At 44.2% G+C, this 19,279-nt stretch overlaps 1 protein-coding gene across 1 annotated transcript in view; it reads left to right on the forward strand.

Annotated features, from left to right (window-relative positions):
- The window catches only part of CACNA1B (calcium voltage-gated channel subunit alpha1 B), a 386,102-nt gene that overhangs the window by 127,828 nt on the left and 238,995 nt on the right, over positions 1-19,279 (forward strand). The window lies entirely within an intron of this gene.

Genomic DNA, 19,279 nt, shown 5'->3' on the forward strand with positions numbered 1-19,279 from the left:
TGTTTCTCATTGTCACAATTACTGCACGTTTTATTAAAAAAAAAAAAACTAAAGGCGTTACATATGAAGATCTACAGACCGGACCTTCTCCCGAGATTATAATCTCCTTACTTAGGCTCCGTGTCATTTTCTGTCTGCACAGTGTCTGATGATGGAGACATAAAACCCAGCAAACCGCAAATACATAGTTATAGATTTTGTTTTATGGGTTTAGATTTTTGGCAGTCGTGAAACCTGTTATGTCGAAGTAGAACAGGGCCCTTGAACCTGGTTGCTGATGATGATGTCTAGCCTATTTACCTGGTGCTACTAGTTGTGTGAAGGTGGGGACTGAAATGTAGATAATTCTCATTAATTGTTGTTGGTCATCAAGGAAATGTTGTAGAGCAGCCATATGCATAAAAAAAGACAGTCGGTACCTCCTAACAAAAAAATAAAAGCATTGGTGGAAACTAGTGACAGAGATGCATACTTCCAAACATTTAAAACACCCCAATTTGCCCATATTAGGATGGCAGGTTTTCAAAATCGATACTATGTATAGGCAATGAAAAAGTAAAGACGAAAGATCTTTCGCTCTGCGAGTGCAGATACAGTGGGTACGGAAAGTATTCAGACCCCTTTAAATTTTTCACTCTTCCTTTCATTGCAGCCATTTGGTAAATTCAAAAAAGTTCATTTTTTTCTCATTAATGTACACTCTGCACCCCATCTTGACTGAAAAAAAAAATGTAGAAGTTTTTGCAAATTTAATAAAAAAGAAAAACTGAAATATCACATGGTCATAAGTACCCTTTGCTCAGACGCTCATATTTAAGTCACATGCTGTCCATTTCCTTGTGAACCTCCTTGAGATGGTTCTACTCCTTCATTGGAGTCCAGCTGTGTTTAATTAAACTGATAGGACTTGATTTGGAAAGGCACACACCTGTCTATATAAGACCTCACAGCTCACAGTGCATGTCAGACCAAATGAGAATCATAAAGTCAAAGGAACTGGCCAAGGAGCTCAGAGACAGAATTGTGGCAAGGCACAGATCTGGACAAGGTTACAACAGAATTTCTGCAGTACTCAAGGTTCCAAAGAGCACAGTGCCCTCCATAATCCTTAAATGGAAGACGTTTAGACCACTAGAAGTCTTCCTAGACCTGGCCTCCAGCCAAACTGAGCAATCGTGAAAGAAGAGCCTTGGTGAGAGAGGTAGAGAAGAACCCCAAGATCACTGTGGCTGAGCTCCAGAGATGCAGTAGGGAGAAGGGAGTAGGGAGATGGGAGAAAGTTCCACAAAGTCAACTATCACTGCAGCCCTCCATCAGTCGGGCCTTTATGGCATAGTGGCCCGACGGAAGCCTCTCCTCAGTGCAAGACATATAAAAGCCAGCATATAGTTTGCTAAAAAACACATGAAGGACTCCCAGACTATGAGAAATAAGATACTCTGGTCTGATGAGATGAAGATAGACCTTTTTAGTGATAATTCTGAGCGGTATGTGTGGAGAAAACCAGGCACTGCTCATCACCTGCCCAATACAATCCCAACAGTGAAACATGGTGGTGGCAGCATCATGATATTGGGGTGTTTTTCAGCTGCAGGGACAGGATGACAAGTTGTCATGGAAGGAAACATGAATGCGGCCAAGTACAGAGATATCCTGGATGAAAACCTCTTCCAGAGTGCTCTGGACCTCAGACTTGGCCGAAGGTTCACCTTCCAACAAGACAATGACCATAAGTACACAGATAAGGAGTGGCTTCAGAACAACTCTGTGACCATTCTTGACTGGTCCAGCCAGAGCCTTGACCTGAATTTACCAAATGGCTGCAATGAAACAAAGAGTGAAAAATTTAAAGGGGCCTGAATGCTTTCCGTACCCACTGTATATGCAAGCATTAAATATATGGATTAATGTAAATTGCATTTCTGTCTGGTTTATAGCAAACAATACATACCCAGTTTGGTCAAATTGTGTGAGCTCACCTACCACGACAAAGCAAACGTCATGGGTCACATGAAATAGGTTCATCTCATGTTAAAGCCTGATTGTTGCGCAACTCCAAATGTACAATGCAAAAAAAACTGCATTGAAATAAATGCACAGGAGCATGATGCTCTGCAAAATCAAAGACAAAAGATGCAGCGGCACTCTGTAAGCTGCCATATGCAATGTTTACTAAGTGCCAACACAGAGCATCAGGTATGGACCCTTTGGGACCAGTGTCACTGTGTGATTCTGAATCTCCTGGTAGCAATGGGAAAACCAATGTAATCTTGCAATGGAGCATGCCACAAGTTTTCTTTTCCTGGTTTCATACGGATTAGGAGGCAATGAACTGTGTGCGCCACCATGTAACACCAGAGGGACATAGAGGTGACGAGTGAACCCATATAAAGTAAGACTGCTCTTGTCGGGACTGGTCTGTAGACTATGTGACTTAATATTCTCCACAGCTTTACAGGCTTCTGGTCAACCATCTTCTGTAGGACCATGGTTTTGGCAAGGAACGAGAGAATATGTTGGCAATGCCAACGTGCAAAGGGTCAATTATTTTCGGAGTACTAATGATGGCTAATCCAGGAAACACAAGTTCCTTATTTTAGTTTCTTGTCTTCTTTGCATCTTGCTTTTCGTTGTCTTATTGCCATGTCTTGTCTCATTCAGTGTGTTTCTTTCGCTCCCCCGTTCCTCAGTCTGGAGTCTGATAAATGATTTCTGTTTTGTAATGAATAGTCCTTTCTTTTGGATTCATAGCCAAACACCCAGATTTGCCTGAGTCAGACCTTTTGCTTCTGTCAAGCTGTAAACTCCCCTTCCATCTGGTAGACCAGGTGATCGATGTATCCGTGTCTTCAGAGCGTTTCTGTGCTCTGCTTCCGAATGCAGTCAGCGATCATTTGTTATCTAATTGATTCTTATTTAATAGATCACCAAACCCCGGCAAAACGAAAAGATGAGAAACCAGAAGAAAATGTATGACTTTCATCACTGACCAGATGGACTGTCACTTAAAACCCTGCAATGTTCCCCTCTGTTTTATTAGGGGGCGGGAGGAAGCATATCAATAAACCCCCCTGAGTGCAGACACAGCAACATGCTGTTGTCCCCTAGAGGCAAGCACTTTGCATTACTCGCTTAGTTGGAAGGTGCATGTAACCTCATCCAGCGGTTTTATTTACTAGTACTGTATCTCATTTACTAATGCTAGCTCGCTGTGTGCAGAGACCTCGTGCGTAGGCGAACCCTCTGGAAATTGCTGTCTCTGGAAATGTCTGGATTTAAAAATGGACAAATCTGAATTCCTTTTAATCGGATCTTCTCTGCAAAGTTCCCAGAAAATAACACATTATGTAAATATATATACAGTATATGCATATAAAGAAATATCAGGGCCAATACAAAATGTTGTGCACGGATACAGCCTTTATAGAACCTGCTGAAAAAAAAGGCTCAAAATACGGGAGAAGACTATTTCATTAACTTTCTGAAATATAAGTCCTACGATGTGAATGTTTGTCCTACAAGTTGGCTTGGTTTGGACTACCACCATGGCTTCTGTCCTTAAAAAATAAAGCTAAGTTCTTTGTAAGTGCAAGATGGACTGGCGATCATCTGTGCCAAGGGACCCTATTCTTTGGCTGTTATGGCTTCTGTTCATGAAAAGATTGTCTACAAAGACAACCCTTTATTAAGTCAAATATGGCCTTGGGGGGGAATCACTTTATGACATTCCCAATTTTCAACAAGTCTCGATGGATCCCATTGGCCAAATATTGGGTCCATTATATTTCCATCATGGTTCAGATTATGCTAGTCCTGCAAACACCCTCTTTGAAGACTTCTGTGATGTTACTCTATGGACCTGCTGTTTTATGTGACATAGTAATGTGATTTTACATTCACTAGCCTGCAGCAGGTTGTTAGCCTAGGGTAGGGTTAACACACGTTAGGCCAGCCCAGGTGGAGAGGAGTTACTGGGGCATTTGGACAGGAAACTAGATCCTCTAGGTGGGTTTTTGGTTGAGCTATTAGAGTAGCAAGAAGCATAATGTGAGCTGCAGGCCACAAGTGGAAAGTGTGCTGCAATTGGGAATCAAAGAACAGTGTTATAGAAGCCAGTTACCACCTAATGGCCGGAGTGCGGAGACAGGAAAGCAAGTCACAGTGACACATATTGGCCAATGTGACTGTCATATCGAGATTCGAGACATATTCTTCACTTCCAGTGATTACCTACAATGGCATAAATAGAGCTGACAGAGGTGTGATTCCCATAGGCAGCTGGTGAGAAGTGGACTACTATGATGTGTTAAACCAGTCCCGGAGGACTAATCTTTATCTGACCAGGAAGAAGCACGGAGGTACTGCACAATAGTGTGGGATAATAGCAGTGGGAGAAGAAATTCTCTGTTAGTCTACAACAGTCAGACCTCATCTGGAATACTGTGTCCAGTTTTGGGCACCACATTTTAAAAAATACATCAACAAACTGGAGCAAGTTCAGATAAGAGCGACCAGAATGGTGACCGGTCTGCAAACCATGTCCTATGAGGAACGGTTACAGGATTTGGGAATGTTTAGCTTGCAAAAAAGAAGACTGAGAGGAGACTTAAGAGCTGTCTATGGAGCGCCCCGTCAGGGCAAGGGGGTACTCAATACCGGGTCCTGCGGTTCACAGGGGGATGTCACGGTGGCTGACCTGGTCCGTGGCCCTGGGACGTCTGTATAAAAGGGAAAGGTCTTTAAAGGGATAAAGTTTATGTTCATGACGCCACCTGTGGTATTCGGTCAGGGTGACTGACGCTGCTTTAAGGGGTCCACTGGGGTGATGTTATGGCAGCTAGATGGTATACCTTTCCACAGGTAAAGTATATCCCCAGGGCTTCCCAGTGTGTAGATGGTGGGATGGTGAGAGGCGCAGAGAAGAACGAGGACACAAGGTTGCAGTCTCTTTACCTTTTACTGAACACTTCAGCATCCACAGTCCAGAGCACCAGACCACTGGGCAGGCAGAGTCCGGCCGGCTCGGAGGCAAGTCCAGAGTCCCCTTGTCCAGGGGGAAATCAATAGCCTTCCTTTGCGCTGTAGTGGTGTAGTTCCTTACTGCACAAACTTCAAATAAGGTCCTCACAGATGTAGTGTCTCTCTCTCTCTGTCCCCCATAGTCGGATAGGACAAAACCCGTATGACTGGTGGCTTGAGGCTGTTTATAGGGACTCTAGCATGCCCCGGCCTCTGAGGGGTGCCACCGTGCCTCCTGGGTGTAGGTGCGGACAGGTAACCTGCAATTAGCTGTCCTGCCAGTGTCTGAAGTAAGGCATAGAGGTCCTTACTACCTCGGTGTTCCGGCTACCGGTGTTCTGCGCCTCATAAGGAGGCAGCCTGTTCGGGGCTGGTCCCCTTCTGGTATCCTCTCCTTTGCTTTGCTTTCCTTTATGCTTGCTGCAATACAATTCTGCTTTCAAATGTCTCTTTCTGGGAGCTGTAGCTCTTAGGGAATGCACAGCTCCGTGGACCCTCTGTCCTCTGACAGGAATTCGCTCCTGCCAGGAACAGCTTCCCTGAAGGACTGACTGACTTTCCCTACAGACTACCTGTTATATATATATGGGGAGTCACCTAGTAAATAGAATCAGAAGCCCCCCCTGGTGGCCTGGAGTATGAATGTGTTGCATGTTTGTGATACCTGGATGCAGTTATCCTTCCTTGCCTCTAAACATAGCCTCACTCTCCCTTGGAGGAAAGCAATACCACTGTGATGACCAGGACCCTGGGGCGCCACATTCCCCTTCCGTTAAATTCAGTACTCCCGGACTGGGAAAAGAAAACAACAGTTATAGGTTAGCAAACAGACATACAACTTTTGGAATGCAATAACTTATAAAACAAATTAATATTATAGCTAAAGCTTCTCTTTATGGGAGGTGAGGACACTTGAACGTTGCAATAACAATTTACATTGTATGCGTTCTGTAATAAAACAATATAACTATGAAATACGATTACCCACTACGGGTATACTACAGTACCTTAGAACTTCAAAGTGCAAAACAATCATTTAATCTTTATTCAAGTGTAGAACTATCTATCAACCCCCACGGGCTCACTATATTCTCTTCAGTTTATTAAAAAATGCATCATAATATCGGCTACACACTATCGGCTATATAAAACACAATTGTATCTCAATTCAAGTCTCAAGTTTATCTACTATATTAGCTTTGTAATATATCAACTTTCTTTCTTGCAACATATAAGTCTATCTGGCAAAGTGCAACAATTCAACATTCCCTTTACGGGTTCAAACAATATTCAAGTCTTTTTCTTTTAATAATGAGGTAGTGCAATAAATATTCAAGTCAATCATTAACGTTGTAACAGCAGGAACGATGCGAGGGACCCGTCATTAACCCCCAACATAGGGCTTGGGCGGGCTACAAGGCGTGTATCCAGACCTGCAATCCTGCCGCACCAAACGGGTTTTTCTTCAGGTCTCTGGAAAACAAAGCAGTTCTCACAACAATGTTAGAAGCAGTCTCTTGTCTTTAAAAGCTTCTTTTGTAAAACCAGTAGGAAGCACCTTTAAGTAGGTGCAAACTATATACAGTGGAAAGTTTTTGACCATGCTCAGTTCATGATTCACAGTTCTTTAAATGAAAGGCAACTGTGCAACTTGTGCAAAACTTAGGATCACTTTAAACAGGGGACCCCTTTAATATGAGACCCTGGTAGGGTTTGTGAACTTTTAAATGGTGGCAGCAAAGAGTTAACGGTTACTTATATACAGTCATTTTCAGATTTTGACATACTTTACTTAGGTTGGGGCAGTGTCCATGGCAGTATATGTGGATTTGGACGATCCCCACATAGTACATATAGAGAGTCCACGCTCTGGATAGGCGTCTGGGTGCTTACTGTCTTTTGCTCCACGACAGTCTGTGTGCATTTTGAGCACAGAGTGATAGGTGCCCTTGTTGTGCAAGTAGGGGTGTTCATCACCTGACCAGGTGGGGGCGACAGCTTACGAGGAAGAGCCACTGGTTGCGGTGGCTCCAGGTCACAAGATGGTGAATTGGCGGTTTTATGCATGCATCTGTGTACATGTAAGGCGTACCACCCCTTATCTCCCCAATGTCGTGTGTAAGTGACACCATCACCAAGGTAGAGGTCCCTGTCAGGGTGTCCTTCCATAAGGTGCGCCTCCACATCCCGTCTGGTCACAAAGATTTTGGGATATAAATCTTGTTCCTTAATGAAGCCCCAGCCAGATTTTAGACGGAAGGTGACTACAATCCCTTGTCTCCATGGGCCTCGGTTGTCAAAGGTCTCTTTCTTTTGGCGATGACGAGGAGGTCCCTGCCAACTCTACCATTCTATGATTCTATGAACTGTACTGGACATCCCTGTTACGCAATTTATAAAGGAACTAAAGTTTGAGCCTCTGCCTTATTTGGAAGAATTGTTACAAGAAATGCATGTTGTTGCACGAAATTAAGGTCTCCATACCATCATACCACTTGTGGCCCTAAAAAGGTTTAAGCAAAAAGTCTCCACAAAGTACACGCACACTCAAAGGGGCCATAGGAGGGTGTATAGAAACAGGGAAGTAACCACTGGTGTCACAGAGTCCTTCTCTGGTATCACACAATCAACAGAGCAAGAGAATAGTGAACAATCCTAAGACCTTTATTTAAGTAAAAGTACGAAAGGTCCATATACGATCCACCACACAAAGGATAAAATATTCCAGAACACGAATGCAGTTCAGTAACAGGATAAAAGTCCAACAATCCAGCACATAGGATAACAGTCCATATTCCCTTCTTTCTCTCTCGGACGTGCTGTCTTCACATCATGGTTCCACACAGGATCTGATCTCTGTCTCACCTCCCTGATATTTACAAGTCCCTCTCCTCATTCACAGGTTAGGGGGGTGGGTCACAGGGGCTCATTGTTTCAACAAGCTAGGTCAACATGTCATTAGCATATTAGCAAACATTATTATTCACTGACTCTGTGGAGAGATAACAATACAGAACTGTGGGGAGAATATCAGATGGCAAATAACAACTCATCCTACAAGAGAACACCATGAAAATAAGTAAAATATAAATATACACAAAAATGATACCCACATAGCACATCACACCATCACAACTGGCCAGTCCCGTCCCTTACAGGCCTATAAGAGGTAATCATTTTGAGGGCCCACCCTCCGGGTGCAAAATACACAAGTACCCTTATAAATTCAGGACATATCATCTGTATGGACTAATGGCTTTATGTGAAATAGTCCAGAAATGTGATAAACCACCAACAGGATGTGGTCTGCTGTAGCTTTAGGTTGTCCCTGAAATGGTTGATAACAGGTAGATATAGAATAAATTCATCTGAGCAATAAATTTAGATGAGACAGACTGTATGTCTAGTGCCCCTTTAAGTCTATGAGCATCTTGTAGTCTGTCATTGCTCTCAGCCCATCTCGTCATCTCCGGCATATATCTTCCTGCTTATTCTCTCTCTGTCGCCATTGTGTCTATCTGCGCAACATACTCCTGTCATCCTCATCGCCTATCTCTTATGGTTTATTGTCGTAGCATATGACTATTTCTAGCGCTGTAGATCATGTGTCAGCAAGACTACATCCATCATACAACCCCTGGCATATGCCGTATATATGCAGCATGCCTTTACTTTGCAGCTCTATGTGTGCATACCGTATGTGTATAAAGTAGTAGCTCTATGTGTGTATACGGATATAGCTCCGTATGTGAATACACTTGTAGTAAAATTAGATTCGCTGTTGTAAAACTACAATGCCCATCATGCTTCGATCTGGCCTGCTGCTGTCAGGATATGGTGGGAGTCAGAGTTTCACAACAGCGGCAATATCGTAGGTTGCCAACCCCTATGTGAGATATGCCGTACTTCTCACAAAAAGTTAGGGATATTTGGATTTCAGGTAAATTTATGGAACTTGTAAAACATTCACTCTACAGTGATATTTTATTATGTAAGTAAGGGCATTTAAGTAGAAGCAGTCAATGGTTATTTCCTCATCTCAAACAATTTATTGAAACAAAAGCTAACAACAGTGGTGGGTATACCCCAACAAAAATGTCAATGTCTCAATAACTTCTCATGTTGCCTTAAGCATCAGTTATAGCTTGACAACGACGTCTAATGCTGTTAACAAGAGGAGTTATTGTCTGTTGAGACATGACTTCCCACTCTTCTTGAAAGGCGACCATCAGGCCATTGAGATTCTAGGGTACAGAGTTACGATCCTGTACATGGTGACTTAGCTGATCCCATAGGTTTTCTATGGGATTCAGGTCTGGAGAATGTCCAGGCCTCTCCATTTGAGGTAGCCCAGTCTTCAGCACACATTCCCTAATGATGCGACCTCGATGAGCTGGAGCATTGTCGTCCATGGAGATAAAATTAGGCCTGTGTTGTTCATGCAGGGGCATAGTGACTGGATAAATGATGTTCTTCAAGTAGTAGGGACTTGTCACTGTACCATTCACAAAGTGTAGGGCAGTTCGGTATTCACTACAGCACCACCAAAACCTCCTCTGGTGACAACAGTGGCTGATGCATAGAGCTCTCCTTGATGTCTCCAACATCGATGGTGGCCATCATTTCTGATCAGAGTGAATCGACTTTCATCAGTGAGCAGCACTGAGGCCCACTGGTCCCTCATTAATCGTAGATGCTCCCTGGTGATGACACCTGTGCCTGGTGGTGTGGTCAGGTACACTTGCAGGATGTCTAGCACACAGACCACGAACGATCTAACTTGACAATTGAGTGCCTCTCACCCACCTTACATGTGTCTGGTGTTGTGTGGCGTTCATCATCCGGTTCCCGAAGGGAATTGTTCACAATGAAGCGGTCATCAGTGTGGGATGTAGCCAAAGGACGTCCACTTCTCTGCCTTTCTGTGACTCTTCCAGTCTCTCTGTATCTCTGTTGCAACCTGCTGATGACTCTGTGACACTAAGCTCAGTGGCCGCTTCCATCTGAGAACATCCTTCTTGAAGCCTCCCAATAGAAAAGTACTATTCATCAATTGTTAGGTGTCGTCTTGGTCTCATGATGTCAAAATGTGAACAGCATGATGTGGAGGACTGTTCAATACCAATTCCCATTGAACTCCGAAATTTATTGGGTGATTCGTGGATCAAACACCTGTACTGAGATGGTCACATTTCGTTTGCCTGATAAGGTTAGAATGCATTTTAGTTTCATCCTGAAATTTCAACCGAAAGCCAAATATCCCTATCTTTAGTGAGTAGTGTATTTTACTTTTCTTCCAGAATGGATCTACTTTACCATTACTAATAATACTCCATACTAAACTAGTCCACTTAAAGGGGTTGTGTGGCCTTAGGATACAAGTCTCCAGTCACTCTTTGTAACTGCAAACTTGTGAATTCTCACATCGCGCACATTGCGAGCTGTCTGGACTCTCCATGCCTATGCTGGGAGCTGGTGGTCTTGTGACCACAAGTATGCGATGTGTATACTCCTTGACACATTCCGACTAAACGTGTCTGGCTTCACTCACTTCACTTGTATTGAGTAAGGCCCAACACATCTAGTTGGCATGTGACCGCACATATGCAAATCGCATACTTGAGGTCACGCGTCCACGACTCTGAGCACCTGAGAATCCACACAGCTCGCAGTGCATGCAATGTGAGGATACACAAGTTTGCAGTCACATAGAGTGACTGCCAACTTGTAGCCTAATGCCGGACATGATTGTGTACAGGCTACAGCAGAGACGTCATGTCAACAGTGCTTTAGCCAATCACTGGGTGCTTTGGTTTGTGCCTTCTGCCAGTAAACCTAGTGACAGGTAGCAGCGGTGATGTCATGTCAACAGTACTGTAAATTATTGGGCTCAGCAGTTTGAGCCATCTGCCTGTAAACCTAGTGATTGGCTGCAGCACTGATAATATGACCTCCCCATTGCATCCTGTACGCAATCACGGGAGCAGCGGCAGATACACATCACCGGGCGTGGGGTGGGTGAGTACATTATTATTATTATTTATTGTTATAGCGCCATTTATTCCATGGCGCTTTACATGTGAGGAGGGGTATACATAATAAAAACAAGTACAATAATCTTAAACAATACAAGTCATAACTGGTACAGGAGGAGAGAGGACCCTGCCCGCGAAGGCTCACAATCTACAAGGGATGGGTGAGAATACAGTAGGTGAGGATAGAGCTGGTCATGCAGCGGTTTGGTTGATCGGTGGTTACTGCAGGCTGTAGGCTTGTCGGAAGAGGTGGGTCTTCAGGCTCTTTTTGAAGGTTTCGATGGTAGGCGAGAGTCTGATGTGTTGTGGTAGAGGGTTCCAGAGTAGGGGTGATACGCGAGAGAAATCTTGTATACGATTGTGGGAAGAGGAGATAAGAGGGGAGTAAAGAAGGAGATCTTGTGAGGATCGGAGGCTGCGTGTAGGTAAGTACCGGGAGACGAGGTCACAGATGTATGGAGGAGACAGGTTGTGGATGGCTTTGTACGTCATGGTTAGGGTTTTGTAGTGGAGTCTCTGGGCAATGGGGAGCCAGTGAAGGGATTGACAGAGGGGAGAGGCCGTGGAATAGCGGGGGAACAGGTGGATTAGTCGGGCAGCAGAGTTTAGAATAGATTGGAGGGGTGAGAGAGTGTTAGAGCGGAGGCCACAGAGCAGAAGGTTGCAGTAGTCAAGGCGAGAGATGATGAGGGCATGGACTAGGGTTTTTGCAGATTCTTGGTTGAGGAATGTACGGATTCGTGAAATATTTTTGAGTTGAAGTCGGCAGGAAGTGGAAAGGGCTTGGATATGTGGTTTGAAGGAGAGATCAGGGTCAAGGATTACCCCGAGGCAGCAAGCTTGTGGGACTGGGGAGAGTGGACAGCCATGTACTGTAATGGATAGGTTCGTTGGGGGGGGTCGCGTGAGATGGGGGAAAGATGATGAATTCTGTTTTGTCCATGTTAAGTTTCAAAAATCTAGCGGAGAAGAAGGATGAAATATTGGACAGACATTGAGGGATTCTGGTTAGTAGGGAGGTGATATCTGGTCCAGAGATGTAGATCTGTGTGTCATCAGCATAGAGGTGATACTGAAAGCCATGAGATTCTATGAGCTGTCCCAGGCCAAAGGTGTAAATGGAGAAGAGCAGGGGCCCAAGGACTGAACCTTGTGGGACTCCGACAGATAGGGGGCGAGGTGAGGAGGTGGTGTGTGAGTGGGAGACGCTGAATGTCCGGTCTGTTAGGTATGATGAGATCCAGGATAGGGCCAAGTCTGTGATGCCAAGGGATGAGAGGGTCTGTAATAATAGGGAATGGTCCACTGTGTCAAAGGCATTTGTGGCATCTGTGGCAAAGGCTGTGTCAAAGTACATGCTTATTTTATTACAGCCATGACAAATTTGTTAAAAAAAAAAAAAGTTGAAAGGGGAAACCATTTTTAAGGGCATGTCATTCAGCCTGCCAGTCCAACTCTGCTGTACACGAATGAGGGGCTAGTACCCTGAAACAGCTGCTTGTAGATGGTTGGAAGTGACTAATATCCCTGGTCATGAGGCTCACTAAAGGGTTGGGCAGTAAAGTATGGATTTGTTATGAGTGGGCACTAATCAGACAGTTTTCTTCCAGGAGAACAGTAAATTGCATTAAATGATTTTATACAGGTGCTTCTCACAAAATTAGAACATCATCAAACAGTTAATTTATTTCAGTTGTTCAATACAAAAAGTGAAACTCATATATTATATAGAGTCATTACACACAGAGTGATCTATTCCAAGTGTTTATTTATGTTAATGTTGATGATTATGATTTACAGCCAATGAAATCCAAAAGTCATTATCTCAGTAAATTAGAATACTTTATAACACCAGCTTGAAAAATGATTTTAAAATCCGAAATGTTGGCCTACTGAAATGTATGTTCAGTAAATGCACTCAATACTTGGTCGGGGTTCCTTTTGCATCAATTACTGCATCAATGAGGCGTGGAGGCAATCAGACTGTGGCACTGCTGAGGTGTTATGGAAGCCCAGGTTGCTTTGATAGCAGCCTTCAGATCGTCTGCATTGTTGGGTGTGGTGTCTCTCATCTTCCTCTTGACAATACCCCATAGATTCTCTGTGGGGTTAAGGTCAGGCGAGTTTGCTGGCCAATCAAGCACAGTGATACTGTTGTTTGTAAACCAGGTATTGGTACTTTTGGCAGTGTGGACAGGTGCCAAGTTCTACTGGCGAATTAAAATTTCCATCTCCAAAAAGCTTGTCGGCAGAGGGAAGCATGAAGTGCTCTAAAATTTCCTGGTAGACGGCTGCGCTGACTTTGGTCTTGATGAAACACAGTGGACCTACACCAGCAGATGACATGGCTCCCCAAACCATCACTGATTGTGGAAACTTCACACTAGACCTCAAGCAGCTTGGATTGTGGCCTCTCCACTCTTCCTCCAGACTCTGGTACCTTGATTTCCAAATGAAATGCAAAATTTACTTTAATCTGAAAACAACACCTTGGACCACTGAGCAACAGTCCAGTTCTTTTTCTCCTTGGCCCAGGTAAGACACTTCTGGCGTTGTCTATTGGTCATAAGTGACTTGACACAAGGAATGTGACGCTTGTAGCCCATGTCCTGGATACGTCTGTGTGTGGTGGCTCTTGAAGCAATGACTCCAGCAGTCCACTAATTGCGAATCTCCAAATTTCTGAATGGCCTTTTCTTAACAATCCTTTCAAGGCTGCAGTTATCCCAGTTGCTTGTGCACATTTTTCTACCACACTTTTTCCTTCCACTCAACTTTCCATTATTACGCTTGGATACAGCACTCTATGAACAGCCAGCTTCTTTAGCAAGGACCTTTTGTGGCTTACCCTCCTTGTGAAGCCACTCCTTGTCCAGAATGATTGCCTTCTGGACATCTGTGAAGTCAGCAGTTTTCCCCATGATTGTGGAGCCTACTGAAACAGACTGTGACCTTTTTAAACGCTTAGGAAGCCTATGCAGGATTTTTTTGTTAATTATTCTAATTTACTGAGATAATGACTTTTGGGTTTTCATTGGCTGTAAGCCATAATCGTCAACATTAACAGAAATGAACACATGAAGTAGATCACTCTGTTTGTAATGACTCTATATAATATATGAGTTTCTCTTTTTGTATTGAAGAACTGAAATAAATTAACTTTTTGATGATATTCTAATTTTGTGAGAAGCACCTGTATGTTTCAAGAATTTGAATCAACCTTTTCCCAAGAAATCTGAAAAGTGGTGTCTCTTGGGCTGCATTTGGCGGTATTTTTGCTGCGCAGTATAGCGCTCTATGGTACCATCCAGCAGTATCACTCATGCACTGCATAGTACTATTTTTCGTGCACAGCCAAGACCAATTTTTTACAGCAGTCCCATGAAAATCCAAAGATAACCCATTGTGATACCATGATTCATTATGACAAACCTCTCTTCTCCATCTGTGCCTCCACACTGTCTGCAAGGGGAAGCGTAGAGATGTTATTACTTCTGCACCTATATACACTGTGTGCAGAATTATTAGACAAGTTGTATTTTGATCACATGATACTTTTTATACATGTTGTCCTACTCCAAGCTGTTCAGGCTTGAGAGCCAACTACCAATTAAGTAAATCAGATGATTGCATCTCTGTAATGAGGAGGGGTGTTGTCTAATGACATCAACACCCTATATATGGTGTGCTTAATTATTAGGCAACTTCCTTTCTTTTGGCAAAATGGGTCAGAAGAGAGATTTGACGGGCTCTGAAAAGTCCACAATTGTGAGGTGTCTTGCAGACAGATGCAGCAGTCTTGAAATTGCCAAACTTTTGAAGCGTGATCACCGAACAATCAAGTGTTTCATGGCAAATAGCCAACAGGGTCGCAAGAAGCGTGTTGGGCAAAAAAGGCGCAAAATAACTGCCCATGAATTGAGGAAAATCAAGCGTGAAGCTGCCAAGATGCCATTTGACACCAGTTTTGCCATATTTCAGAGCTACAACGTTACTGGAGTAACAAAAAGCACAAGGTGTGCAATACTCAGGGACATGGCAAAGGTAAGGAAGGCTGAAACGACCACCTTTGAACAAGAAACATAAGATAAACTGTCAAGACTGGGCCAAGAAATATCTTAAGGGTATGTTTCCACGTTCAGGAAACGCTGCGTGTTTGACCAGATGTTACAGCATAGTGGAGGGGATTTTATCAAATCCCGTCTCCACTATGCGTGGTAACACGCACCCGGCGGCCCTGCGATTCCGGACATGCTGCACGTCTTTTAAGATCGCAGCATGTCCGTGTACCTTGCGGCGCCCTATGTGTGGGGTGTGATGATGCCGGATGTGTGCAATGAACACATCCGGCATCATCGCGTCACAGAAGGGGGCGGGGCTTAGGGCGTAGCGGGTTTGCCGCTCCGTCCAAACCGCCGGCCATCCTGAAAGTGAACACATACCCTAAGACTGACTTTTCAAAGGTTTTATGGACTGATGAAATGAGTGACTCTTGATGGACCAGATGGATGGGCCAGAGGCTGGATCAGTAAAGGGCAGAGAGCTCCACTCCGACTCAGACGCCAGCAAGGTGGAGGTGGGGTACTCGTATGGGCTGGTATCATCAAAGATGAACTTGTGGGACCTTTTCGGGTGGAGGATGGAGCGAAGCTCAACTCCCAGACCTACTGCCAGTTTCTGGAAGACAACTTCTTCAAGCAGTGGTACAGGAAGAAGTCGGTATCGTTCAAGGAAAACATGATTGTCATGCAGGACAACGTTCCATCATATGCCTCCAACTACTCCACAGTGTGGCTGGCCAGTAAAGGTCTCAAAGAAGGAAAAATAATGACATGGCCCCCTTGTTCACCTGATCTGAACCCCATAGAGAACCTGTGGTCCCTCAGAAAATGTGAGATCTACAGGGAGGGAAAACAGTACACCTCTCGGAACAGTGTCTGGGAGGCTGTGGTGGCTGCTGCACGCAATGTTGGTCGTAAACAGATCAAGCAACTGACAGAATCTATGGATGGAAGCTGCTGAGTGTCATTATAAAGAAAGGTGGATATATTGGTCACTAATTTTTTGGGGTTTTGTTTTTGCATGTCAGAAATGTTTATTTCTAAATTTTGTGCAGTGATATTGGTTTACCTGGTGAAAATAAACAAGTGAGAGGGGAATATATTTGGTTTTTATTAAGTTCCCTAATAATTCTGCACAGTAATAGTTACCTGCACAAAAACATATCCTCCTAAGAGAGCCAAATCTAAAAATAACCCACTCCAACTTCCAAAATTATTAAGCTTTGATATTTATGAGTTTTTTGGGTTGATTGAGAACATAGTTGTTGATCAATATTAAAAATAATCCTCTAAAATACAACTTGCCTAATAATTCTGCACACAGTGTAAGGGTACTGTCACAGTGCCATTTTGATCGCTACGATGGCACGATCCGTGACGTCGCAGCGATCGTATGATTATCGCTCCAGCGTCGTAGAATGCGGTCACACGTTGCAATCACGGCGCTGGAGCGATGCCGAAGTCCCCGGGTAACCAGGCTAAACATCGGGTTACTAAGCGCAGGGCCGCGCTTAGTAACCCGATGTTTACCCTGGTTACCAGCGTAAACGTAAAAAAAACCAAACAGTACATACTCACATTCCGGTGTCTGTCCCCCGGCATCTCAGCTTCTCTCCACTGTGTAAGCACCATAGCCGGAAAGCAGAGCGGTGACGTCAGACGTCACCGTTGTGCTCGCTTTCCGGCTGGCAGGCGCTCACAGTGCAGAGAAGCTGAGACGCCGGAGGACAGACACCGGAATGTGAGTATGTACTGTTTGTTTTTTTTACGTTTACGCTGGTAACCACGGTAAACATCGGGTTACTAAGCGCGGCCCTGCGCTTAGTAACCCGATGTTTACCCTGGTTACAAGCGAACACATCGCTGGATCGCTGTCACACACAACGATCCAGTGATGTCAGCGGGTGATCAAGCGACGAAAGAAAGTTCCAAACGATCTGCTACGACGTACGATTCTCAGCAGGGTCCCTGATCGTAGTAGCGTGTCAGACACTGCGATATCGTAACGATATCGCTAGAACGTCACGAATCGTACCGTCGTAGCGATCAAAATGGCACTGTGTGACAGTACCCTAAGGTCCTGTTTTATGGCTTTATGCTTTTCTATGATTAATGGCCTGTCTTACTGAGCAGCTTGCATGCAGACTATAGGGGAAGTGAAGACAACAAAGATGTCTCCCAGTGGGGTGCAAGGAACACAAAGCTGCATTGTGATGCCTTTCTGATAGCGGCTAGAAATAGCGGTGGAAACTGCGTAGTTATCTGCATCAATGTTCTCACCAAAAGAGTATTTTGTTTTATCTATTACTTATATAGTGATGGCATATTCGTGGCTTTATAGGTTATAAACATTATATAGACAATCCCATAGTGTTATCCCTCCTCTGCCATCTGTACAGCGGGCACAGTGCAGTCAGGGCTTAACGTTCTGGTATTCACCAAACCCAGACTCCTCTATTAGATGCTGGAATGAGAAGTGTGATCCATCACTGCACAGAGCACGTCTCCTCCAGTGGTGGCGGCTTTACACCACTCCGTCCGATGATCGGCATTGTGCTTGGTGATGTACGGCTGCATGCAGCTTCTCGGCCATGAAGCTCCCAGAGGGCCGCAGTGTTTGTGCTGATGTTATACCAGAGGAGGTCCGGACTCTGCAGTTATGGAGTCAGCAGAGCGTTGGTGACTTTTCTGCCCTCTGCTCCTCAGCACTCGGCCCCCTGCCCTGTAATGTTATAGGGTCTCCACTTTCTGGCTGAGTTGCTGCGGTTCCTTCCACTTCTCAATAATATACTCACAGGTGATGGATTTACAGTAGGAATTAAAGTAACGACTCAAACATCTCTCTCTCAGAAAACATTAATTGGACCTTTTGTCATTTTTTAGATTATGTTGTTCTCCTGTTGACATCAATGGAACAAAATGTCTAAAACCTCAAGTCACCAGCAGCATTCTCTAACCCCAGTGGTAAAAAAGCATCAGTGTAAATTCACGAACATTGCACATCTGGAAGTGATGGTAAAATTGTCAGCAACGCTGGCACTACCATGAAAATATGTGAACCCGGCCTTTTATTGGCCTTGTCATGTATTGGAAAATTCATAAGTGCAGTTGATTCAGTTGCAGTCAATGAGATTTTTAGGTCCTGTGAAATGAGGACATGGATTTTTTTCAGGAGGGTGATGGTAAATCCCAGTAATTGCTTGCTGCTTACTGGCTGGAGTCACGACCGAACAGGGGAAGCTTCCTTCAGCTGCTTCATTTATCATTCATGAGGATGGAGCTATGTGTGGTGTTCCTAGCAGACTATTGAGTGATGGTTTGCAGTCGAATGAGAGATTGATTGTTTTCAGGAATGAAAGCAGTGATACCAGAACATACAGTTACGGGTGAGGTCAGGAAAGGCAAGATGGTGGACGCGGCTGCACGGTCCTATGCAAACATTTCTGTTTCCCCAAAGAGGCACAAAGAGGTAATGGTTAAAATTTCAGTGAAACATCCAATCACTTAAGTTAATCTGTCAGCAGGTTTTGCTATGAAATCCGAGAGCAGCATGGTGTTCCTGCAGAGATCTTGATTCCATTGCATCACTTACTGGGCTGCATGGTACAGTTTTGATAGAATTCCTTTTTTCTGTGCTGTAGATGCAGTGGTGCTGTTAATGCTGAGCTGGGTATAGCCCCCCCCCCCCACGCACCACTTATTAGCAGCTTTCTGTGCTCATTATCAGCAAGCTACCAATCAGTGGTGGGGGTGTGGTTACACGGATTAGTCTGACTGGTTTGTACACTAGTCCTGCAGTGATCATCTCCTGATGATAAAGCACTGATTGTATTAAATCTACAGCAAGCTACTGAGCATTGGTCACCATTGAACGCCTGACTGGCAGCACCTATCTTCTGGTAGAGGAAGCAAAGAGACTGGCGGGGGCACTATTAAAGTCCATTTTTATTTATCACTTGAATAGGTTTGGACCGCTGCCCAATTCGTGGAGGGAAGAGCAGGAACAGCTCTTATAAAGGGAGATCTCGCCATTTTACAGGAGGTTTCCAGACATTCTCGGAGAGTTGATGCGTAGGAGACAGATACGATGCTGTTAATAATGCAATTAATAATTTCATCTCTCACAGAAACTAAGGGGAAATTAAATCTGTTTTAACACATCAG

This window comes from Ranitomeya variabilis, chromosome 2 (assembly GCF_051348905.1).
Source record: "Ranitomeya variabilis isolate aRanVar5 chromosome 2, aRanVar5.hap1, whole genome shotgun sequence".
Lineage (NCBI taxonomy): Eukaryota > Metazoa > Chordata > Amphibia > Anura > Dendrobatidae > Ranitomeya > Ranitomeya variabilis.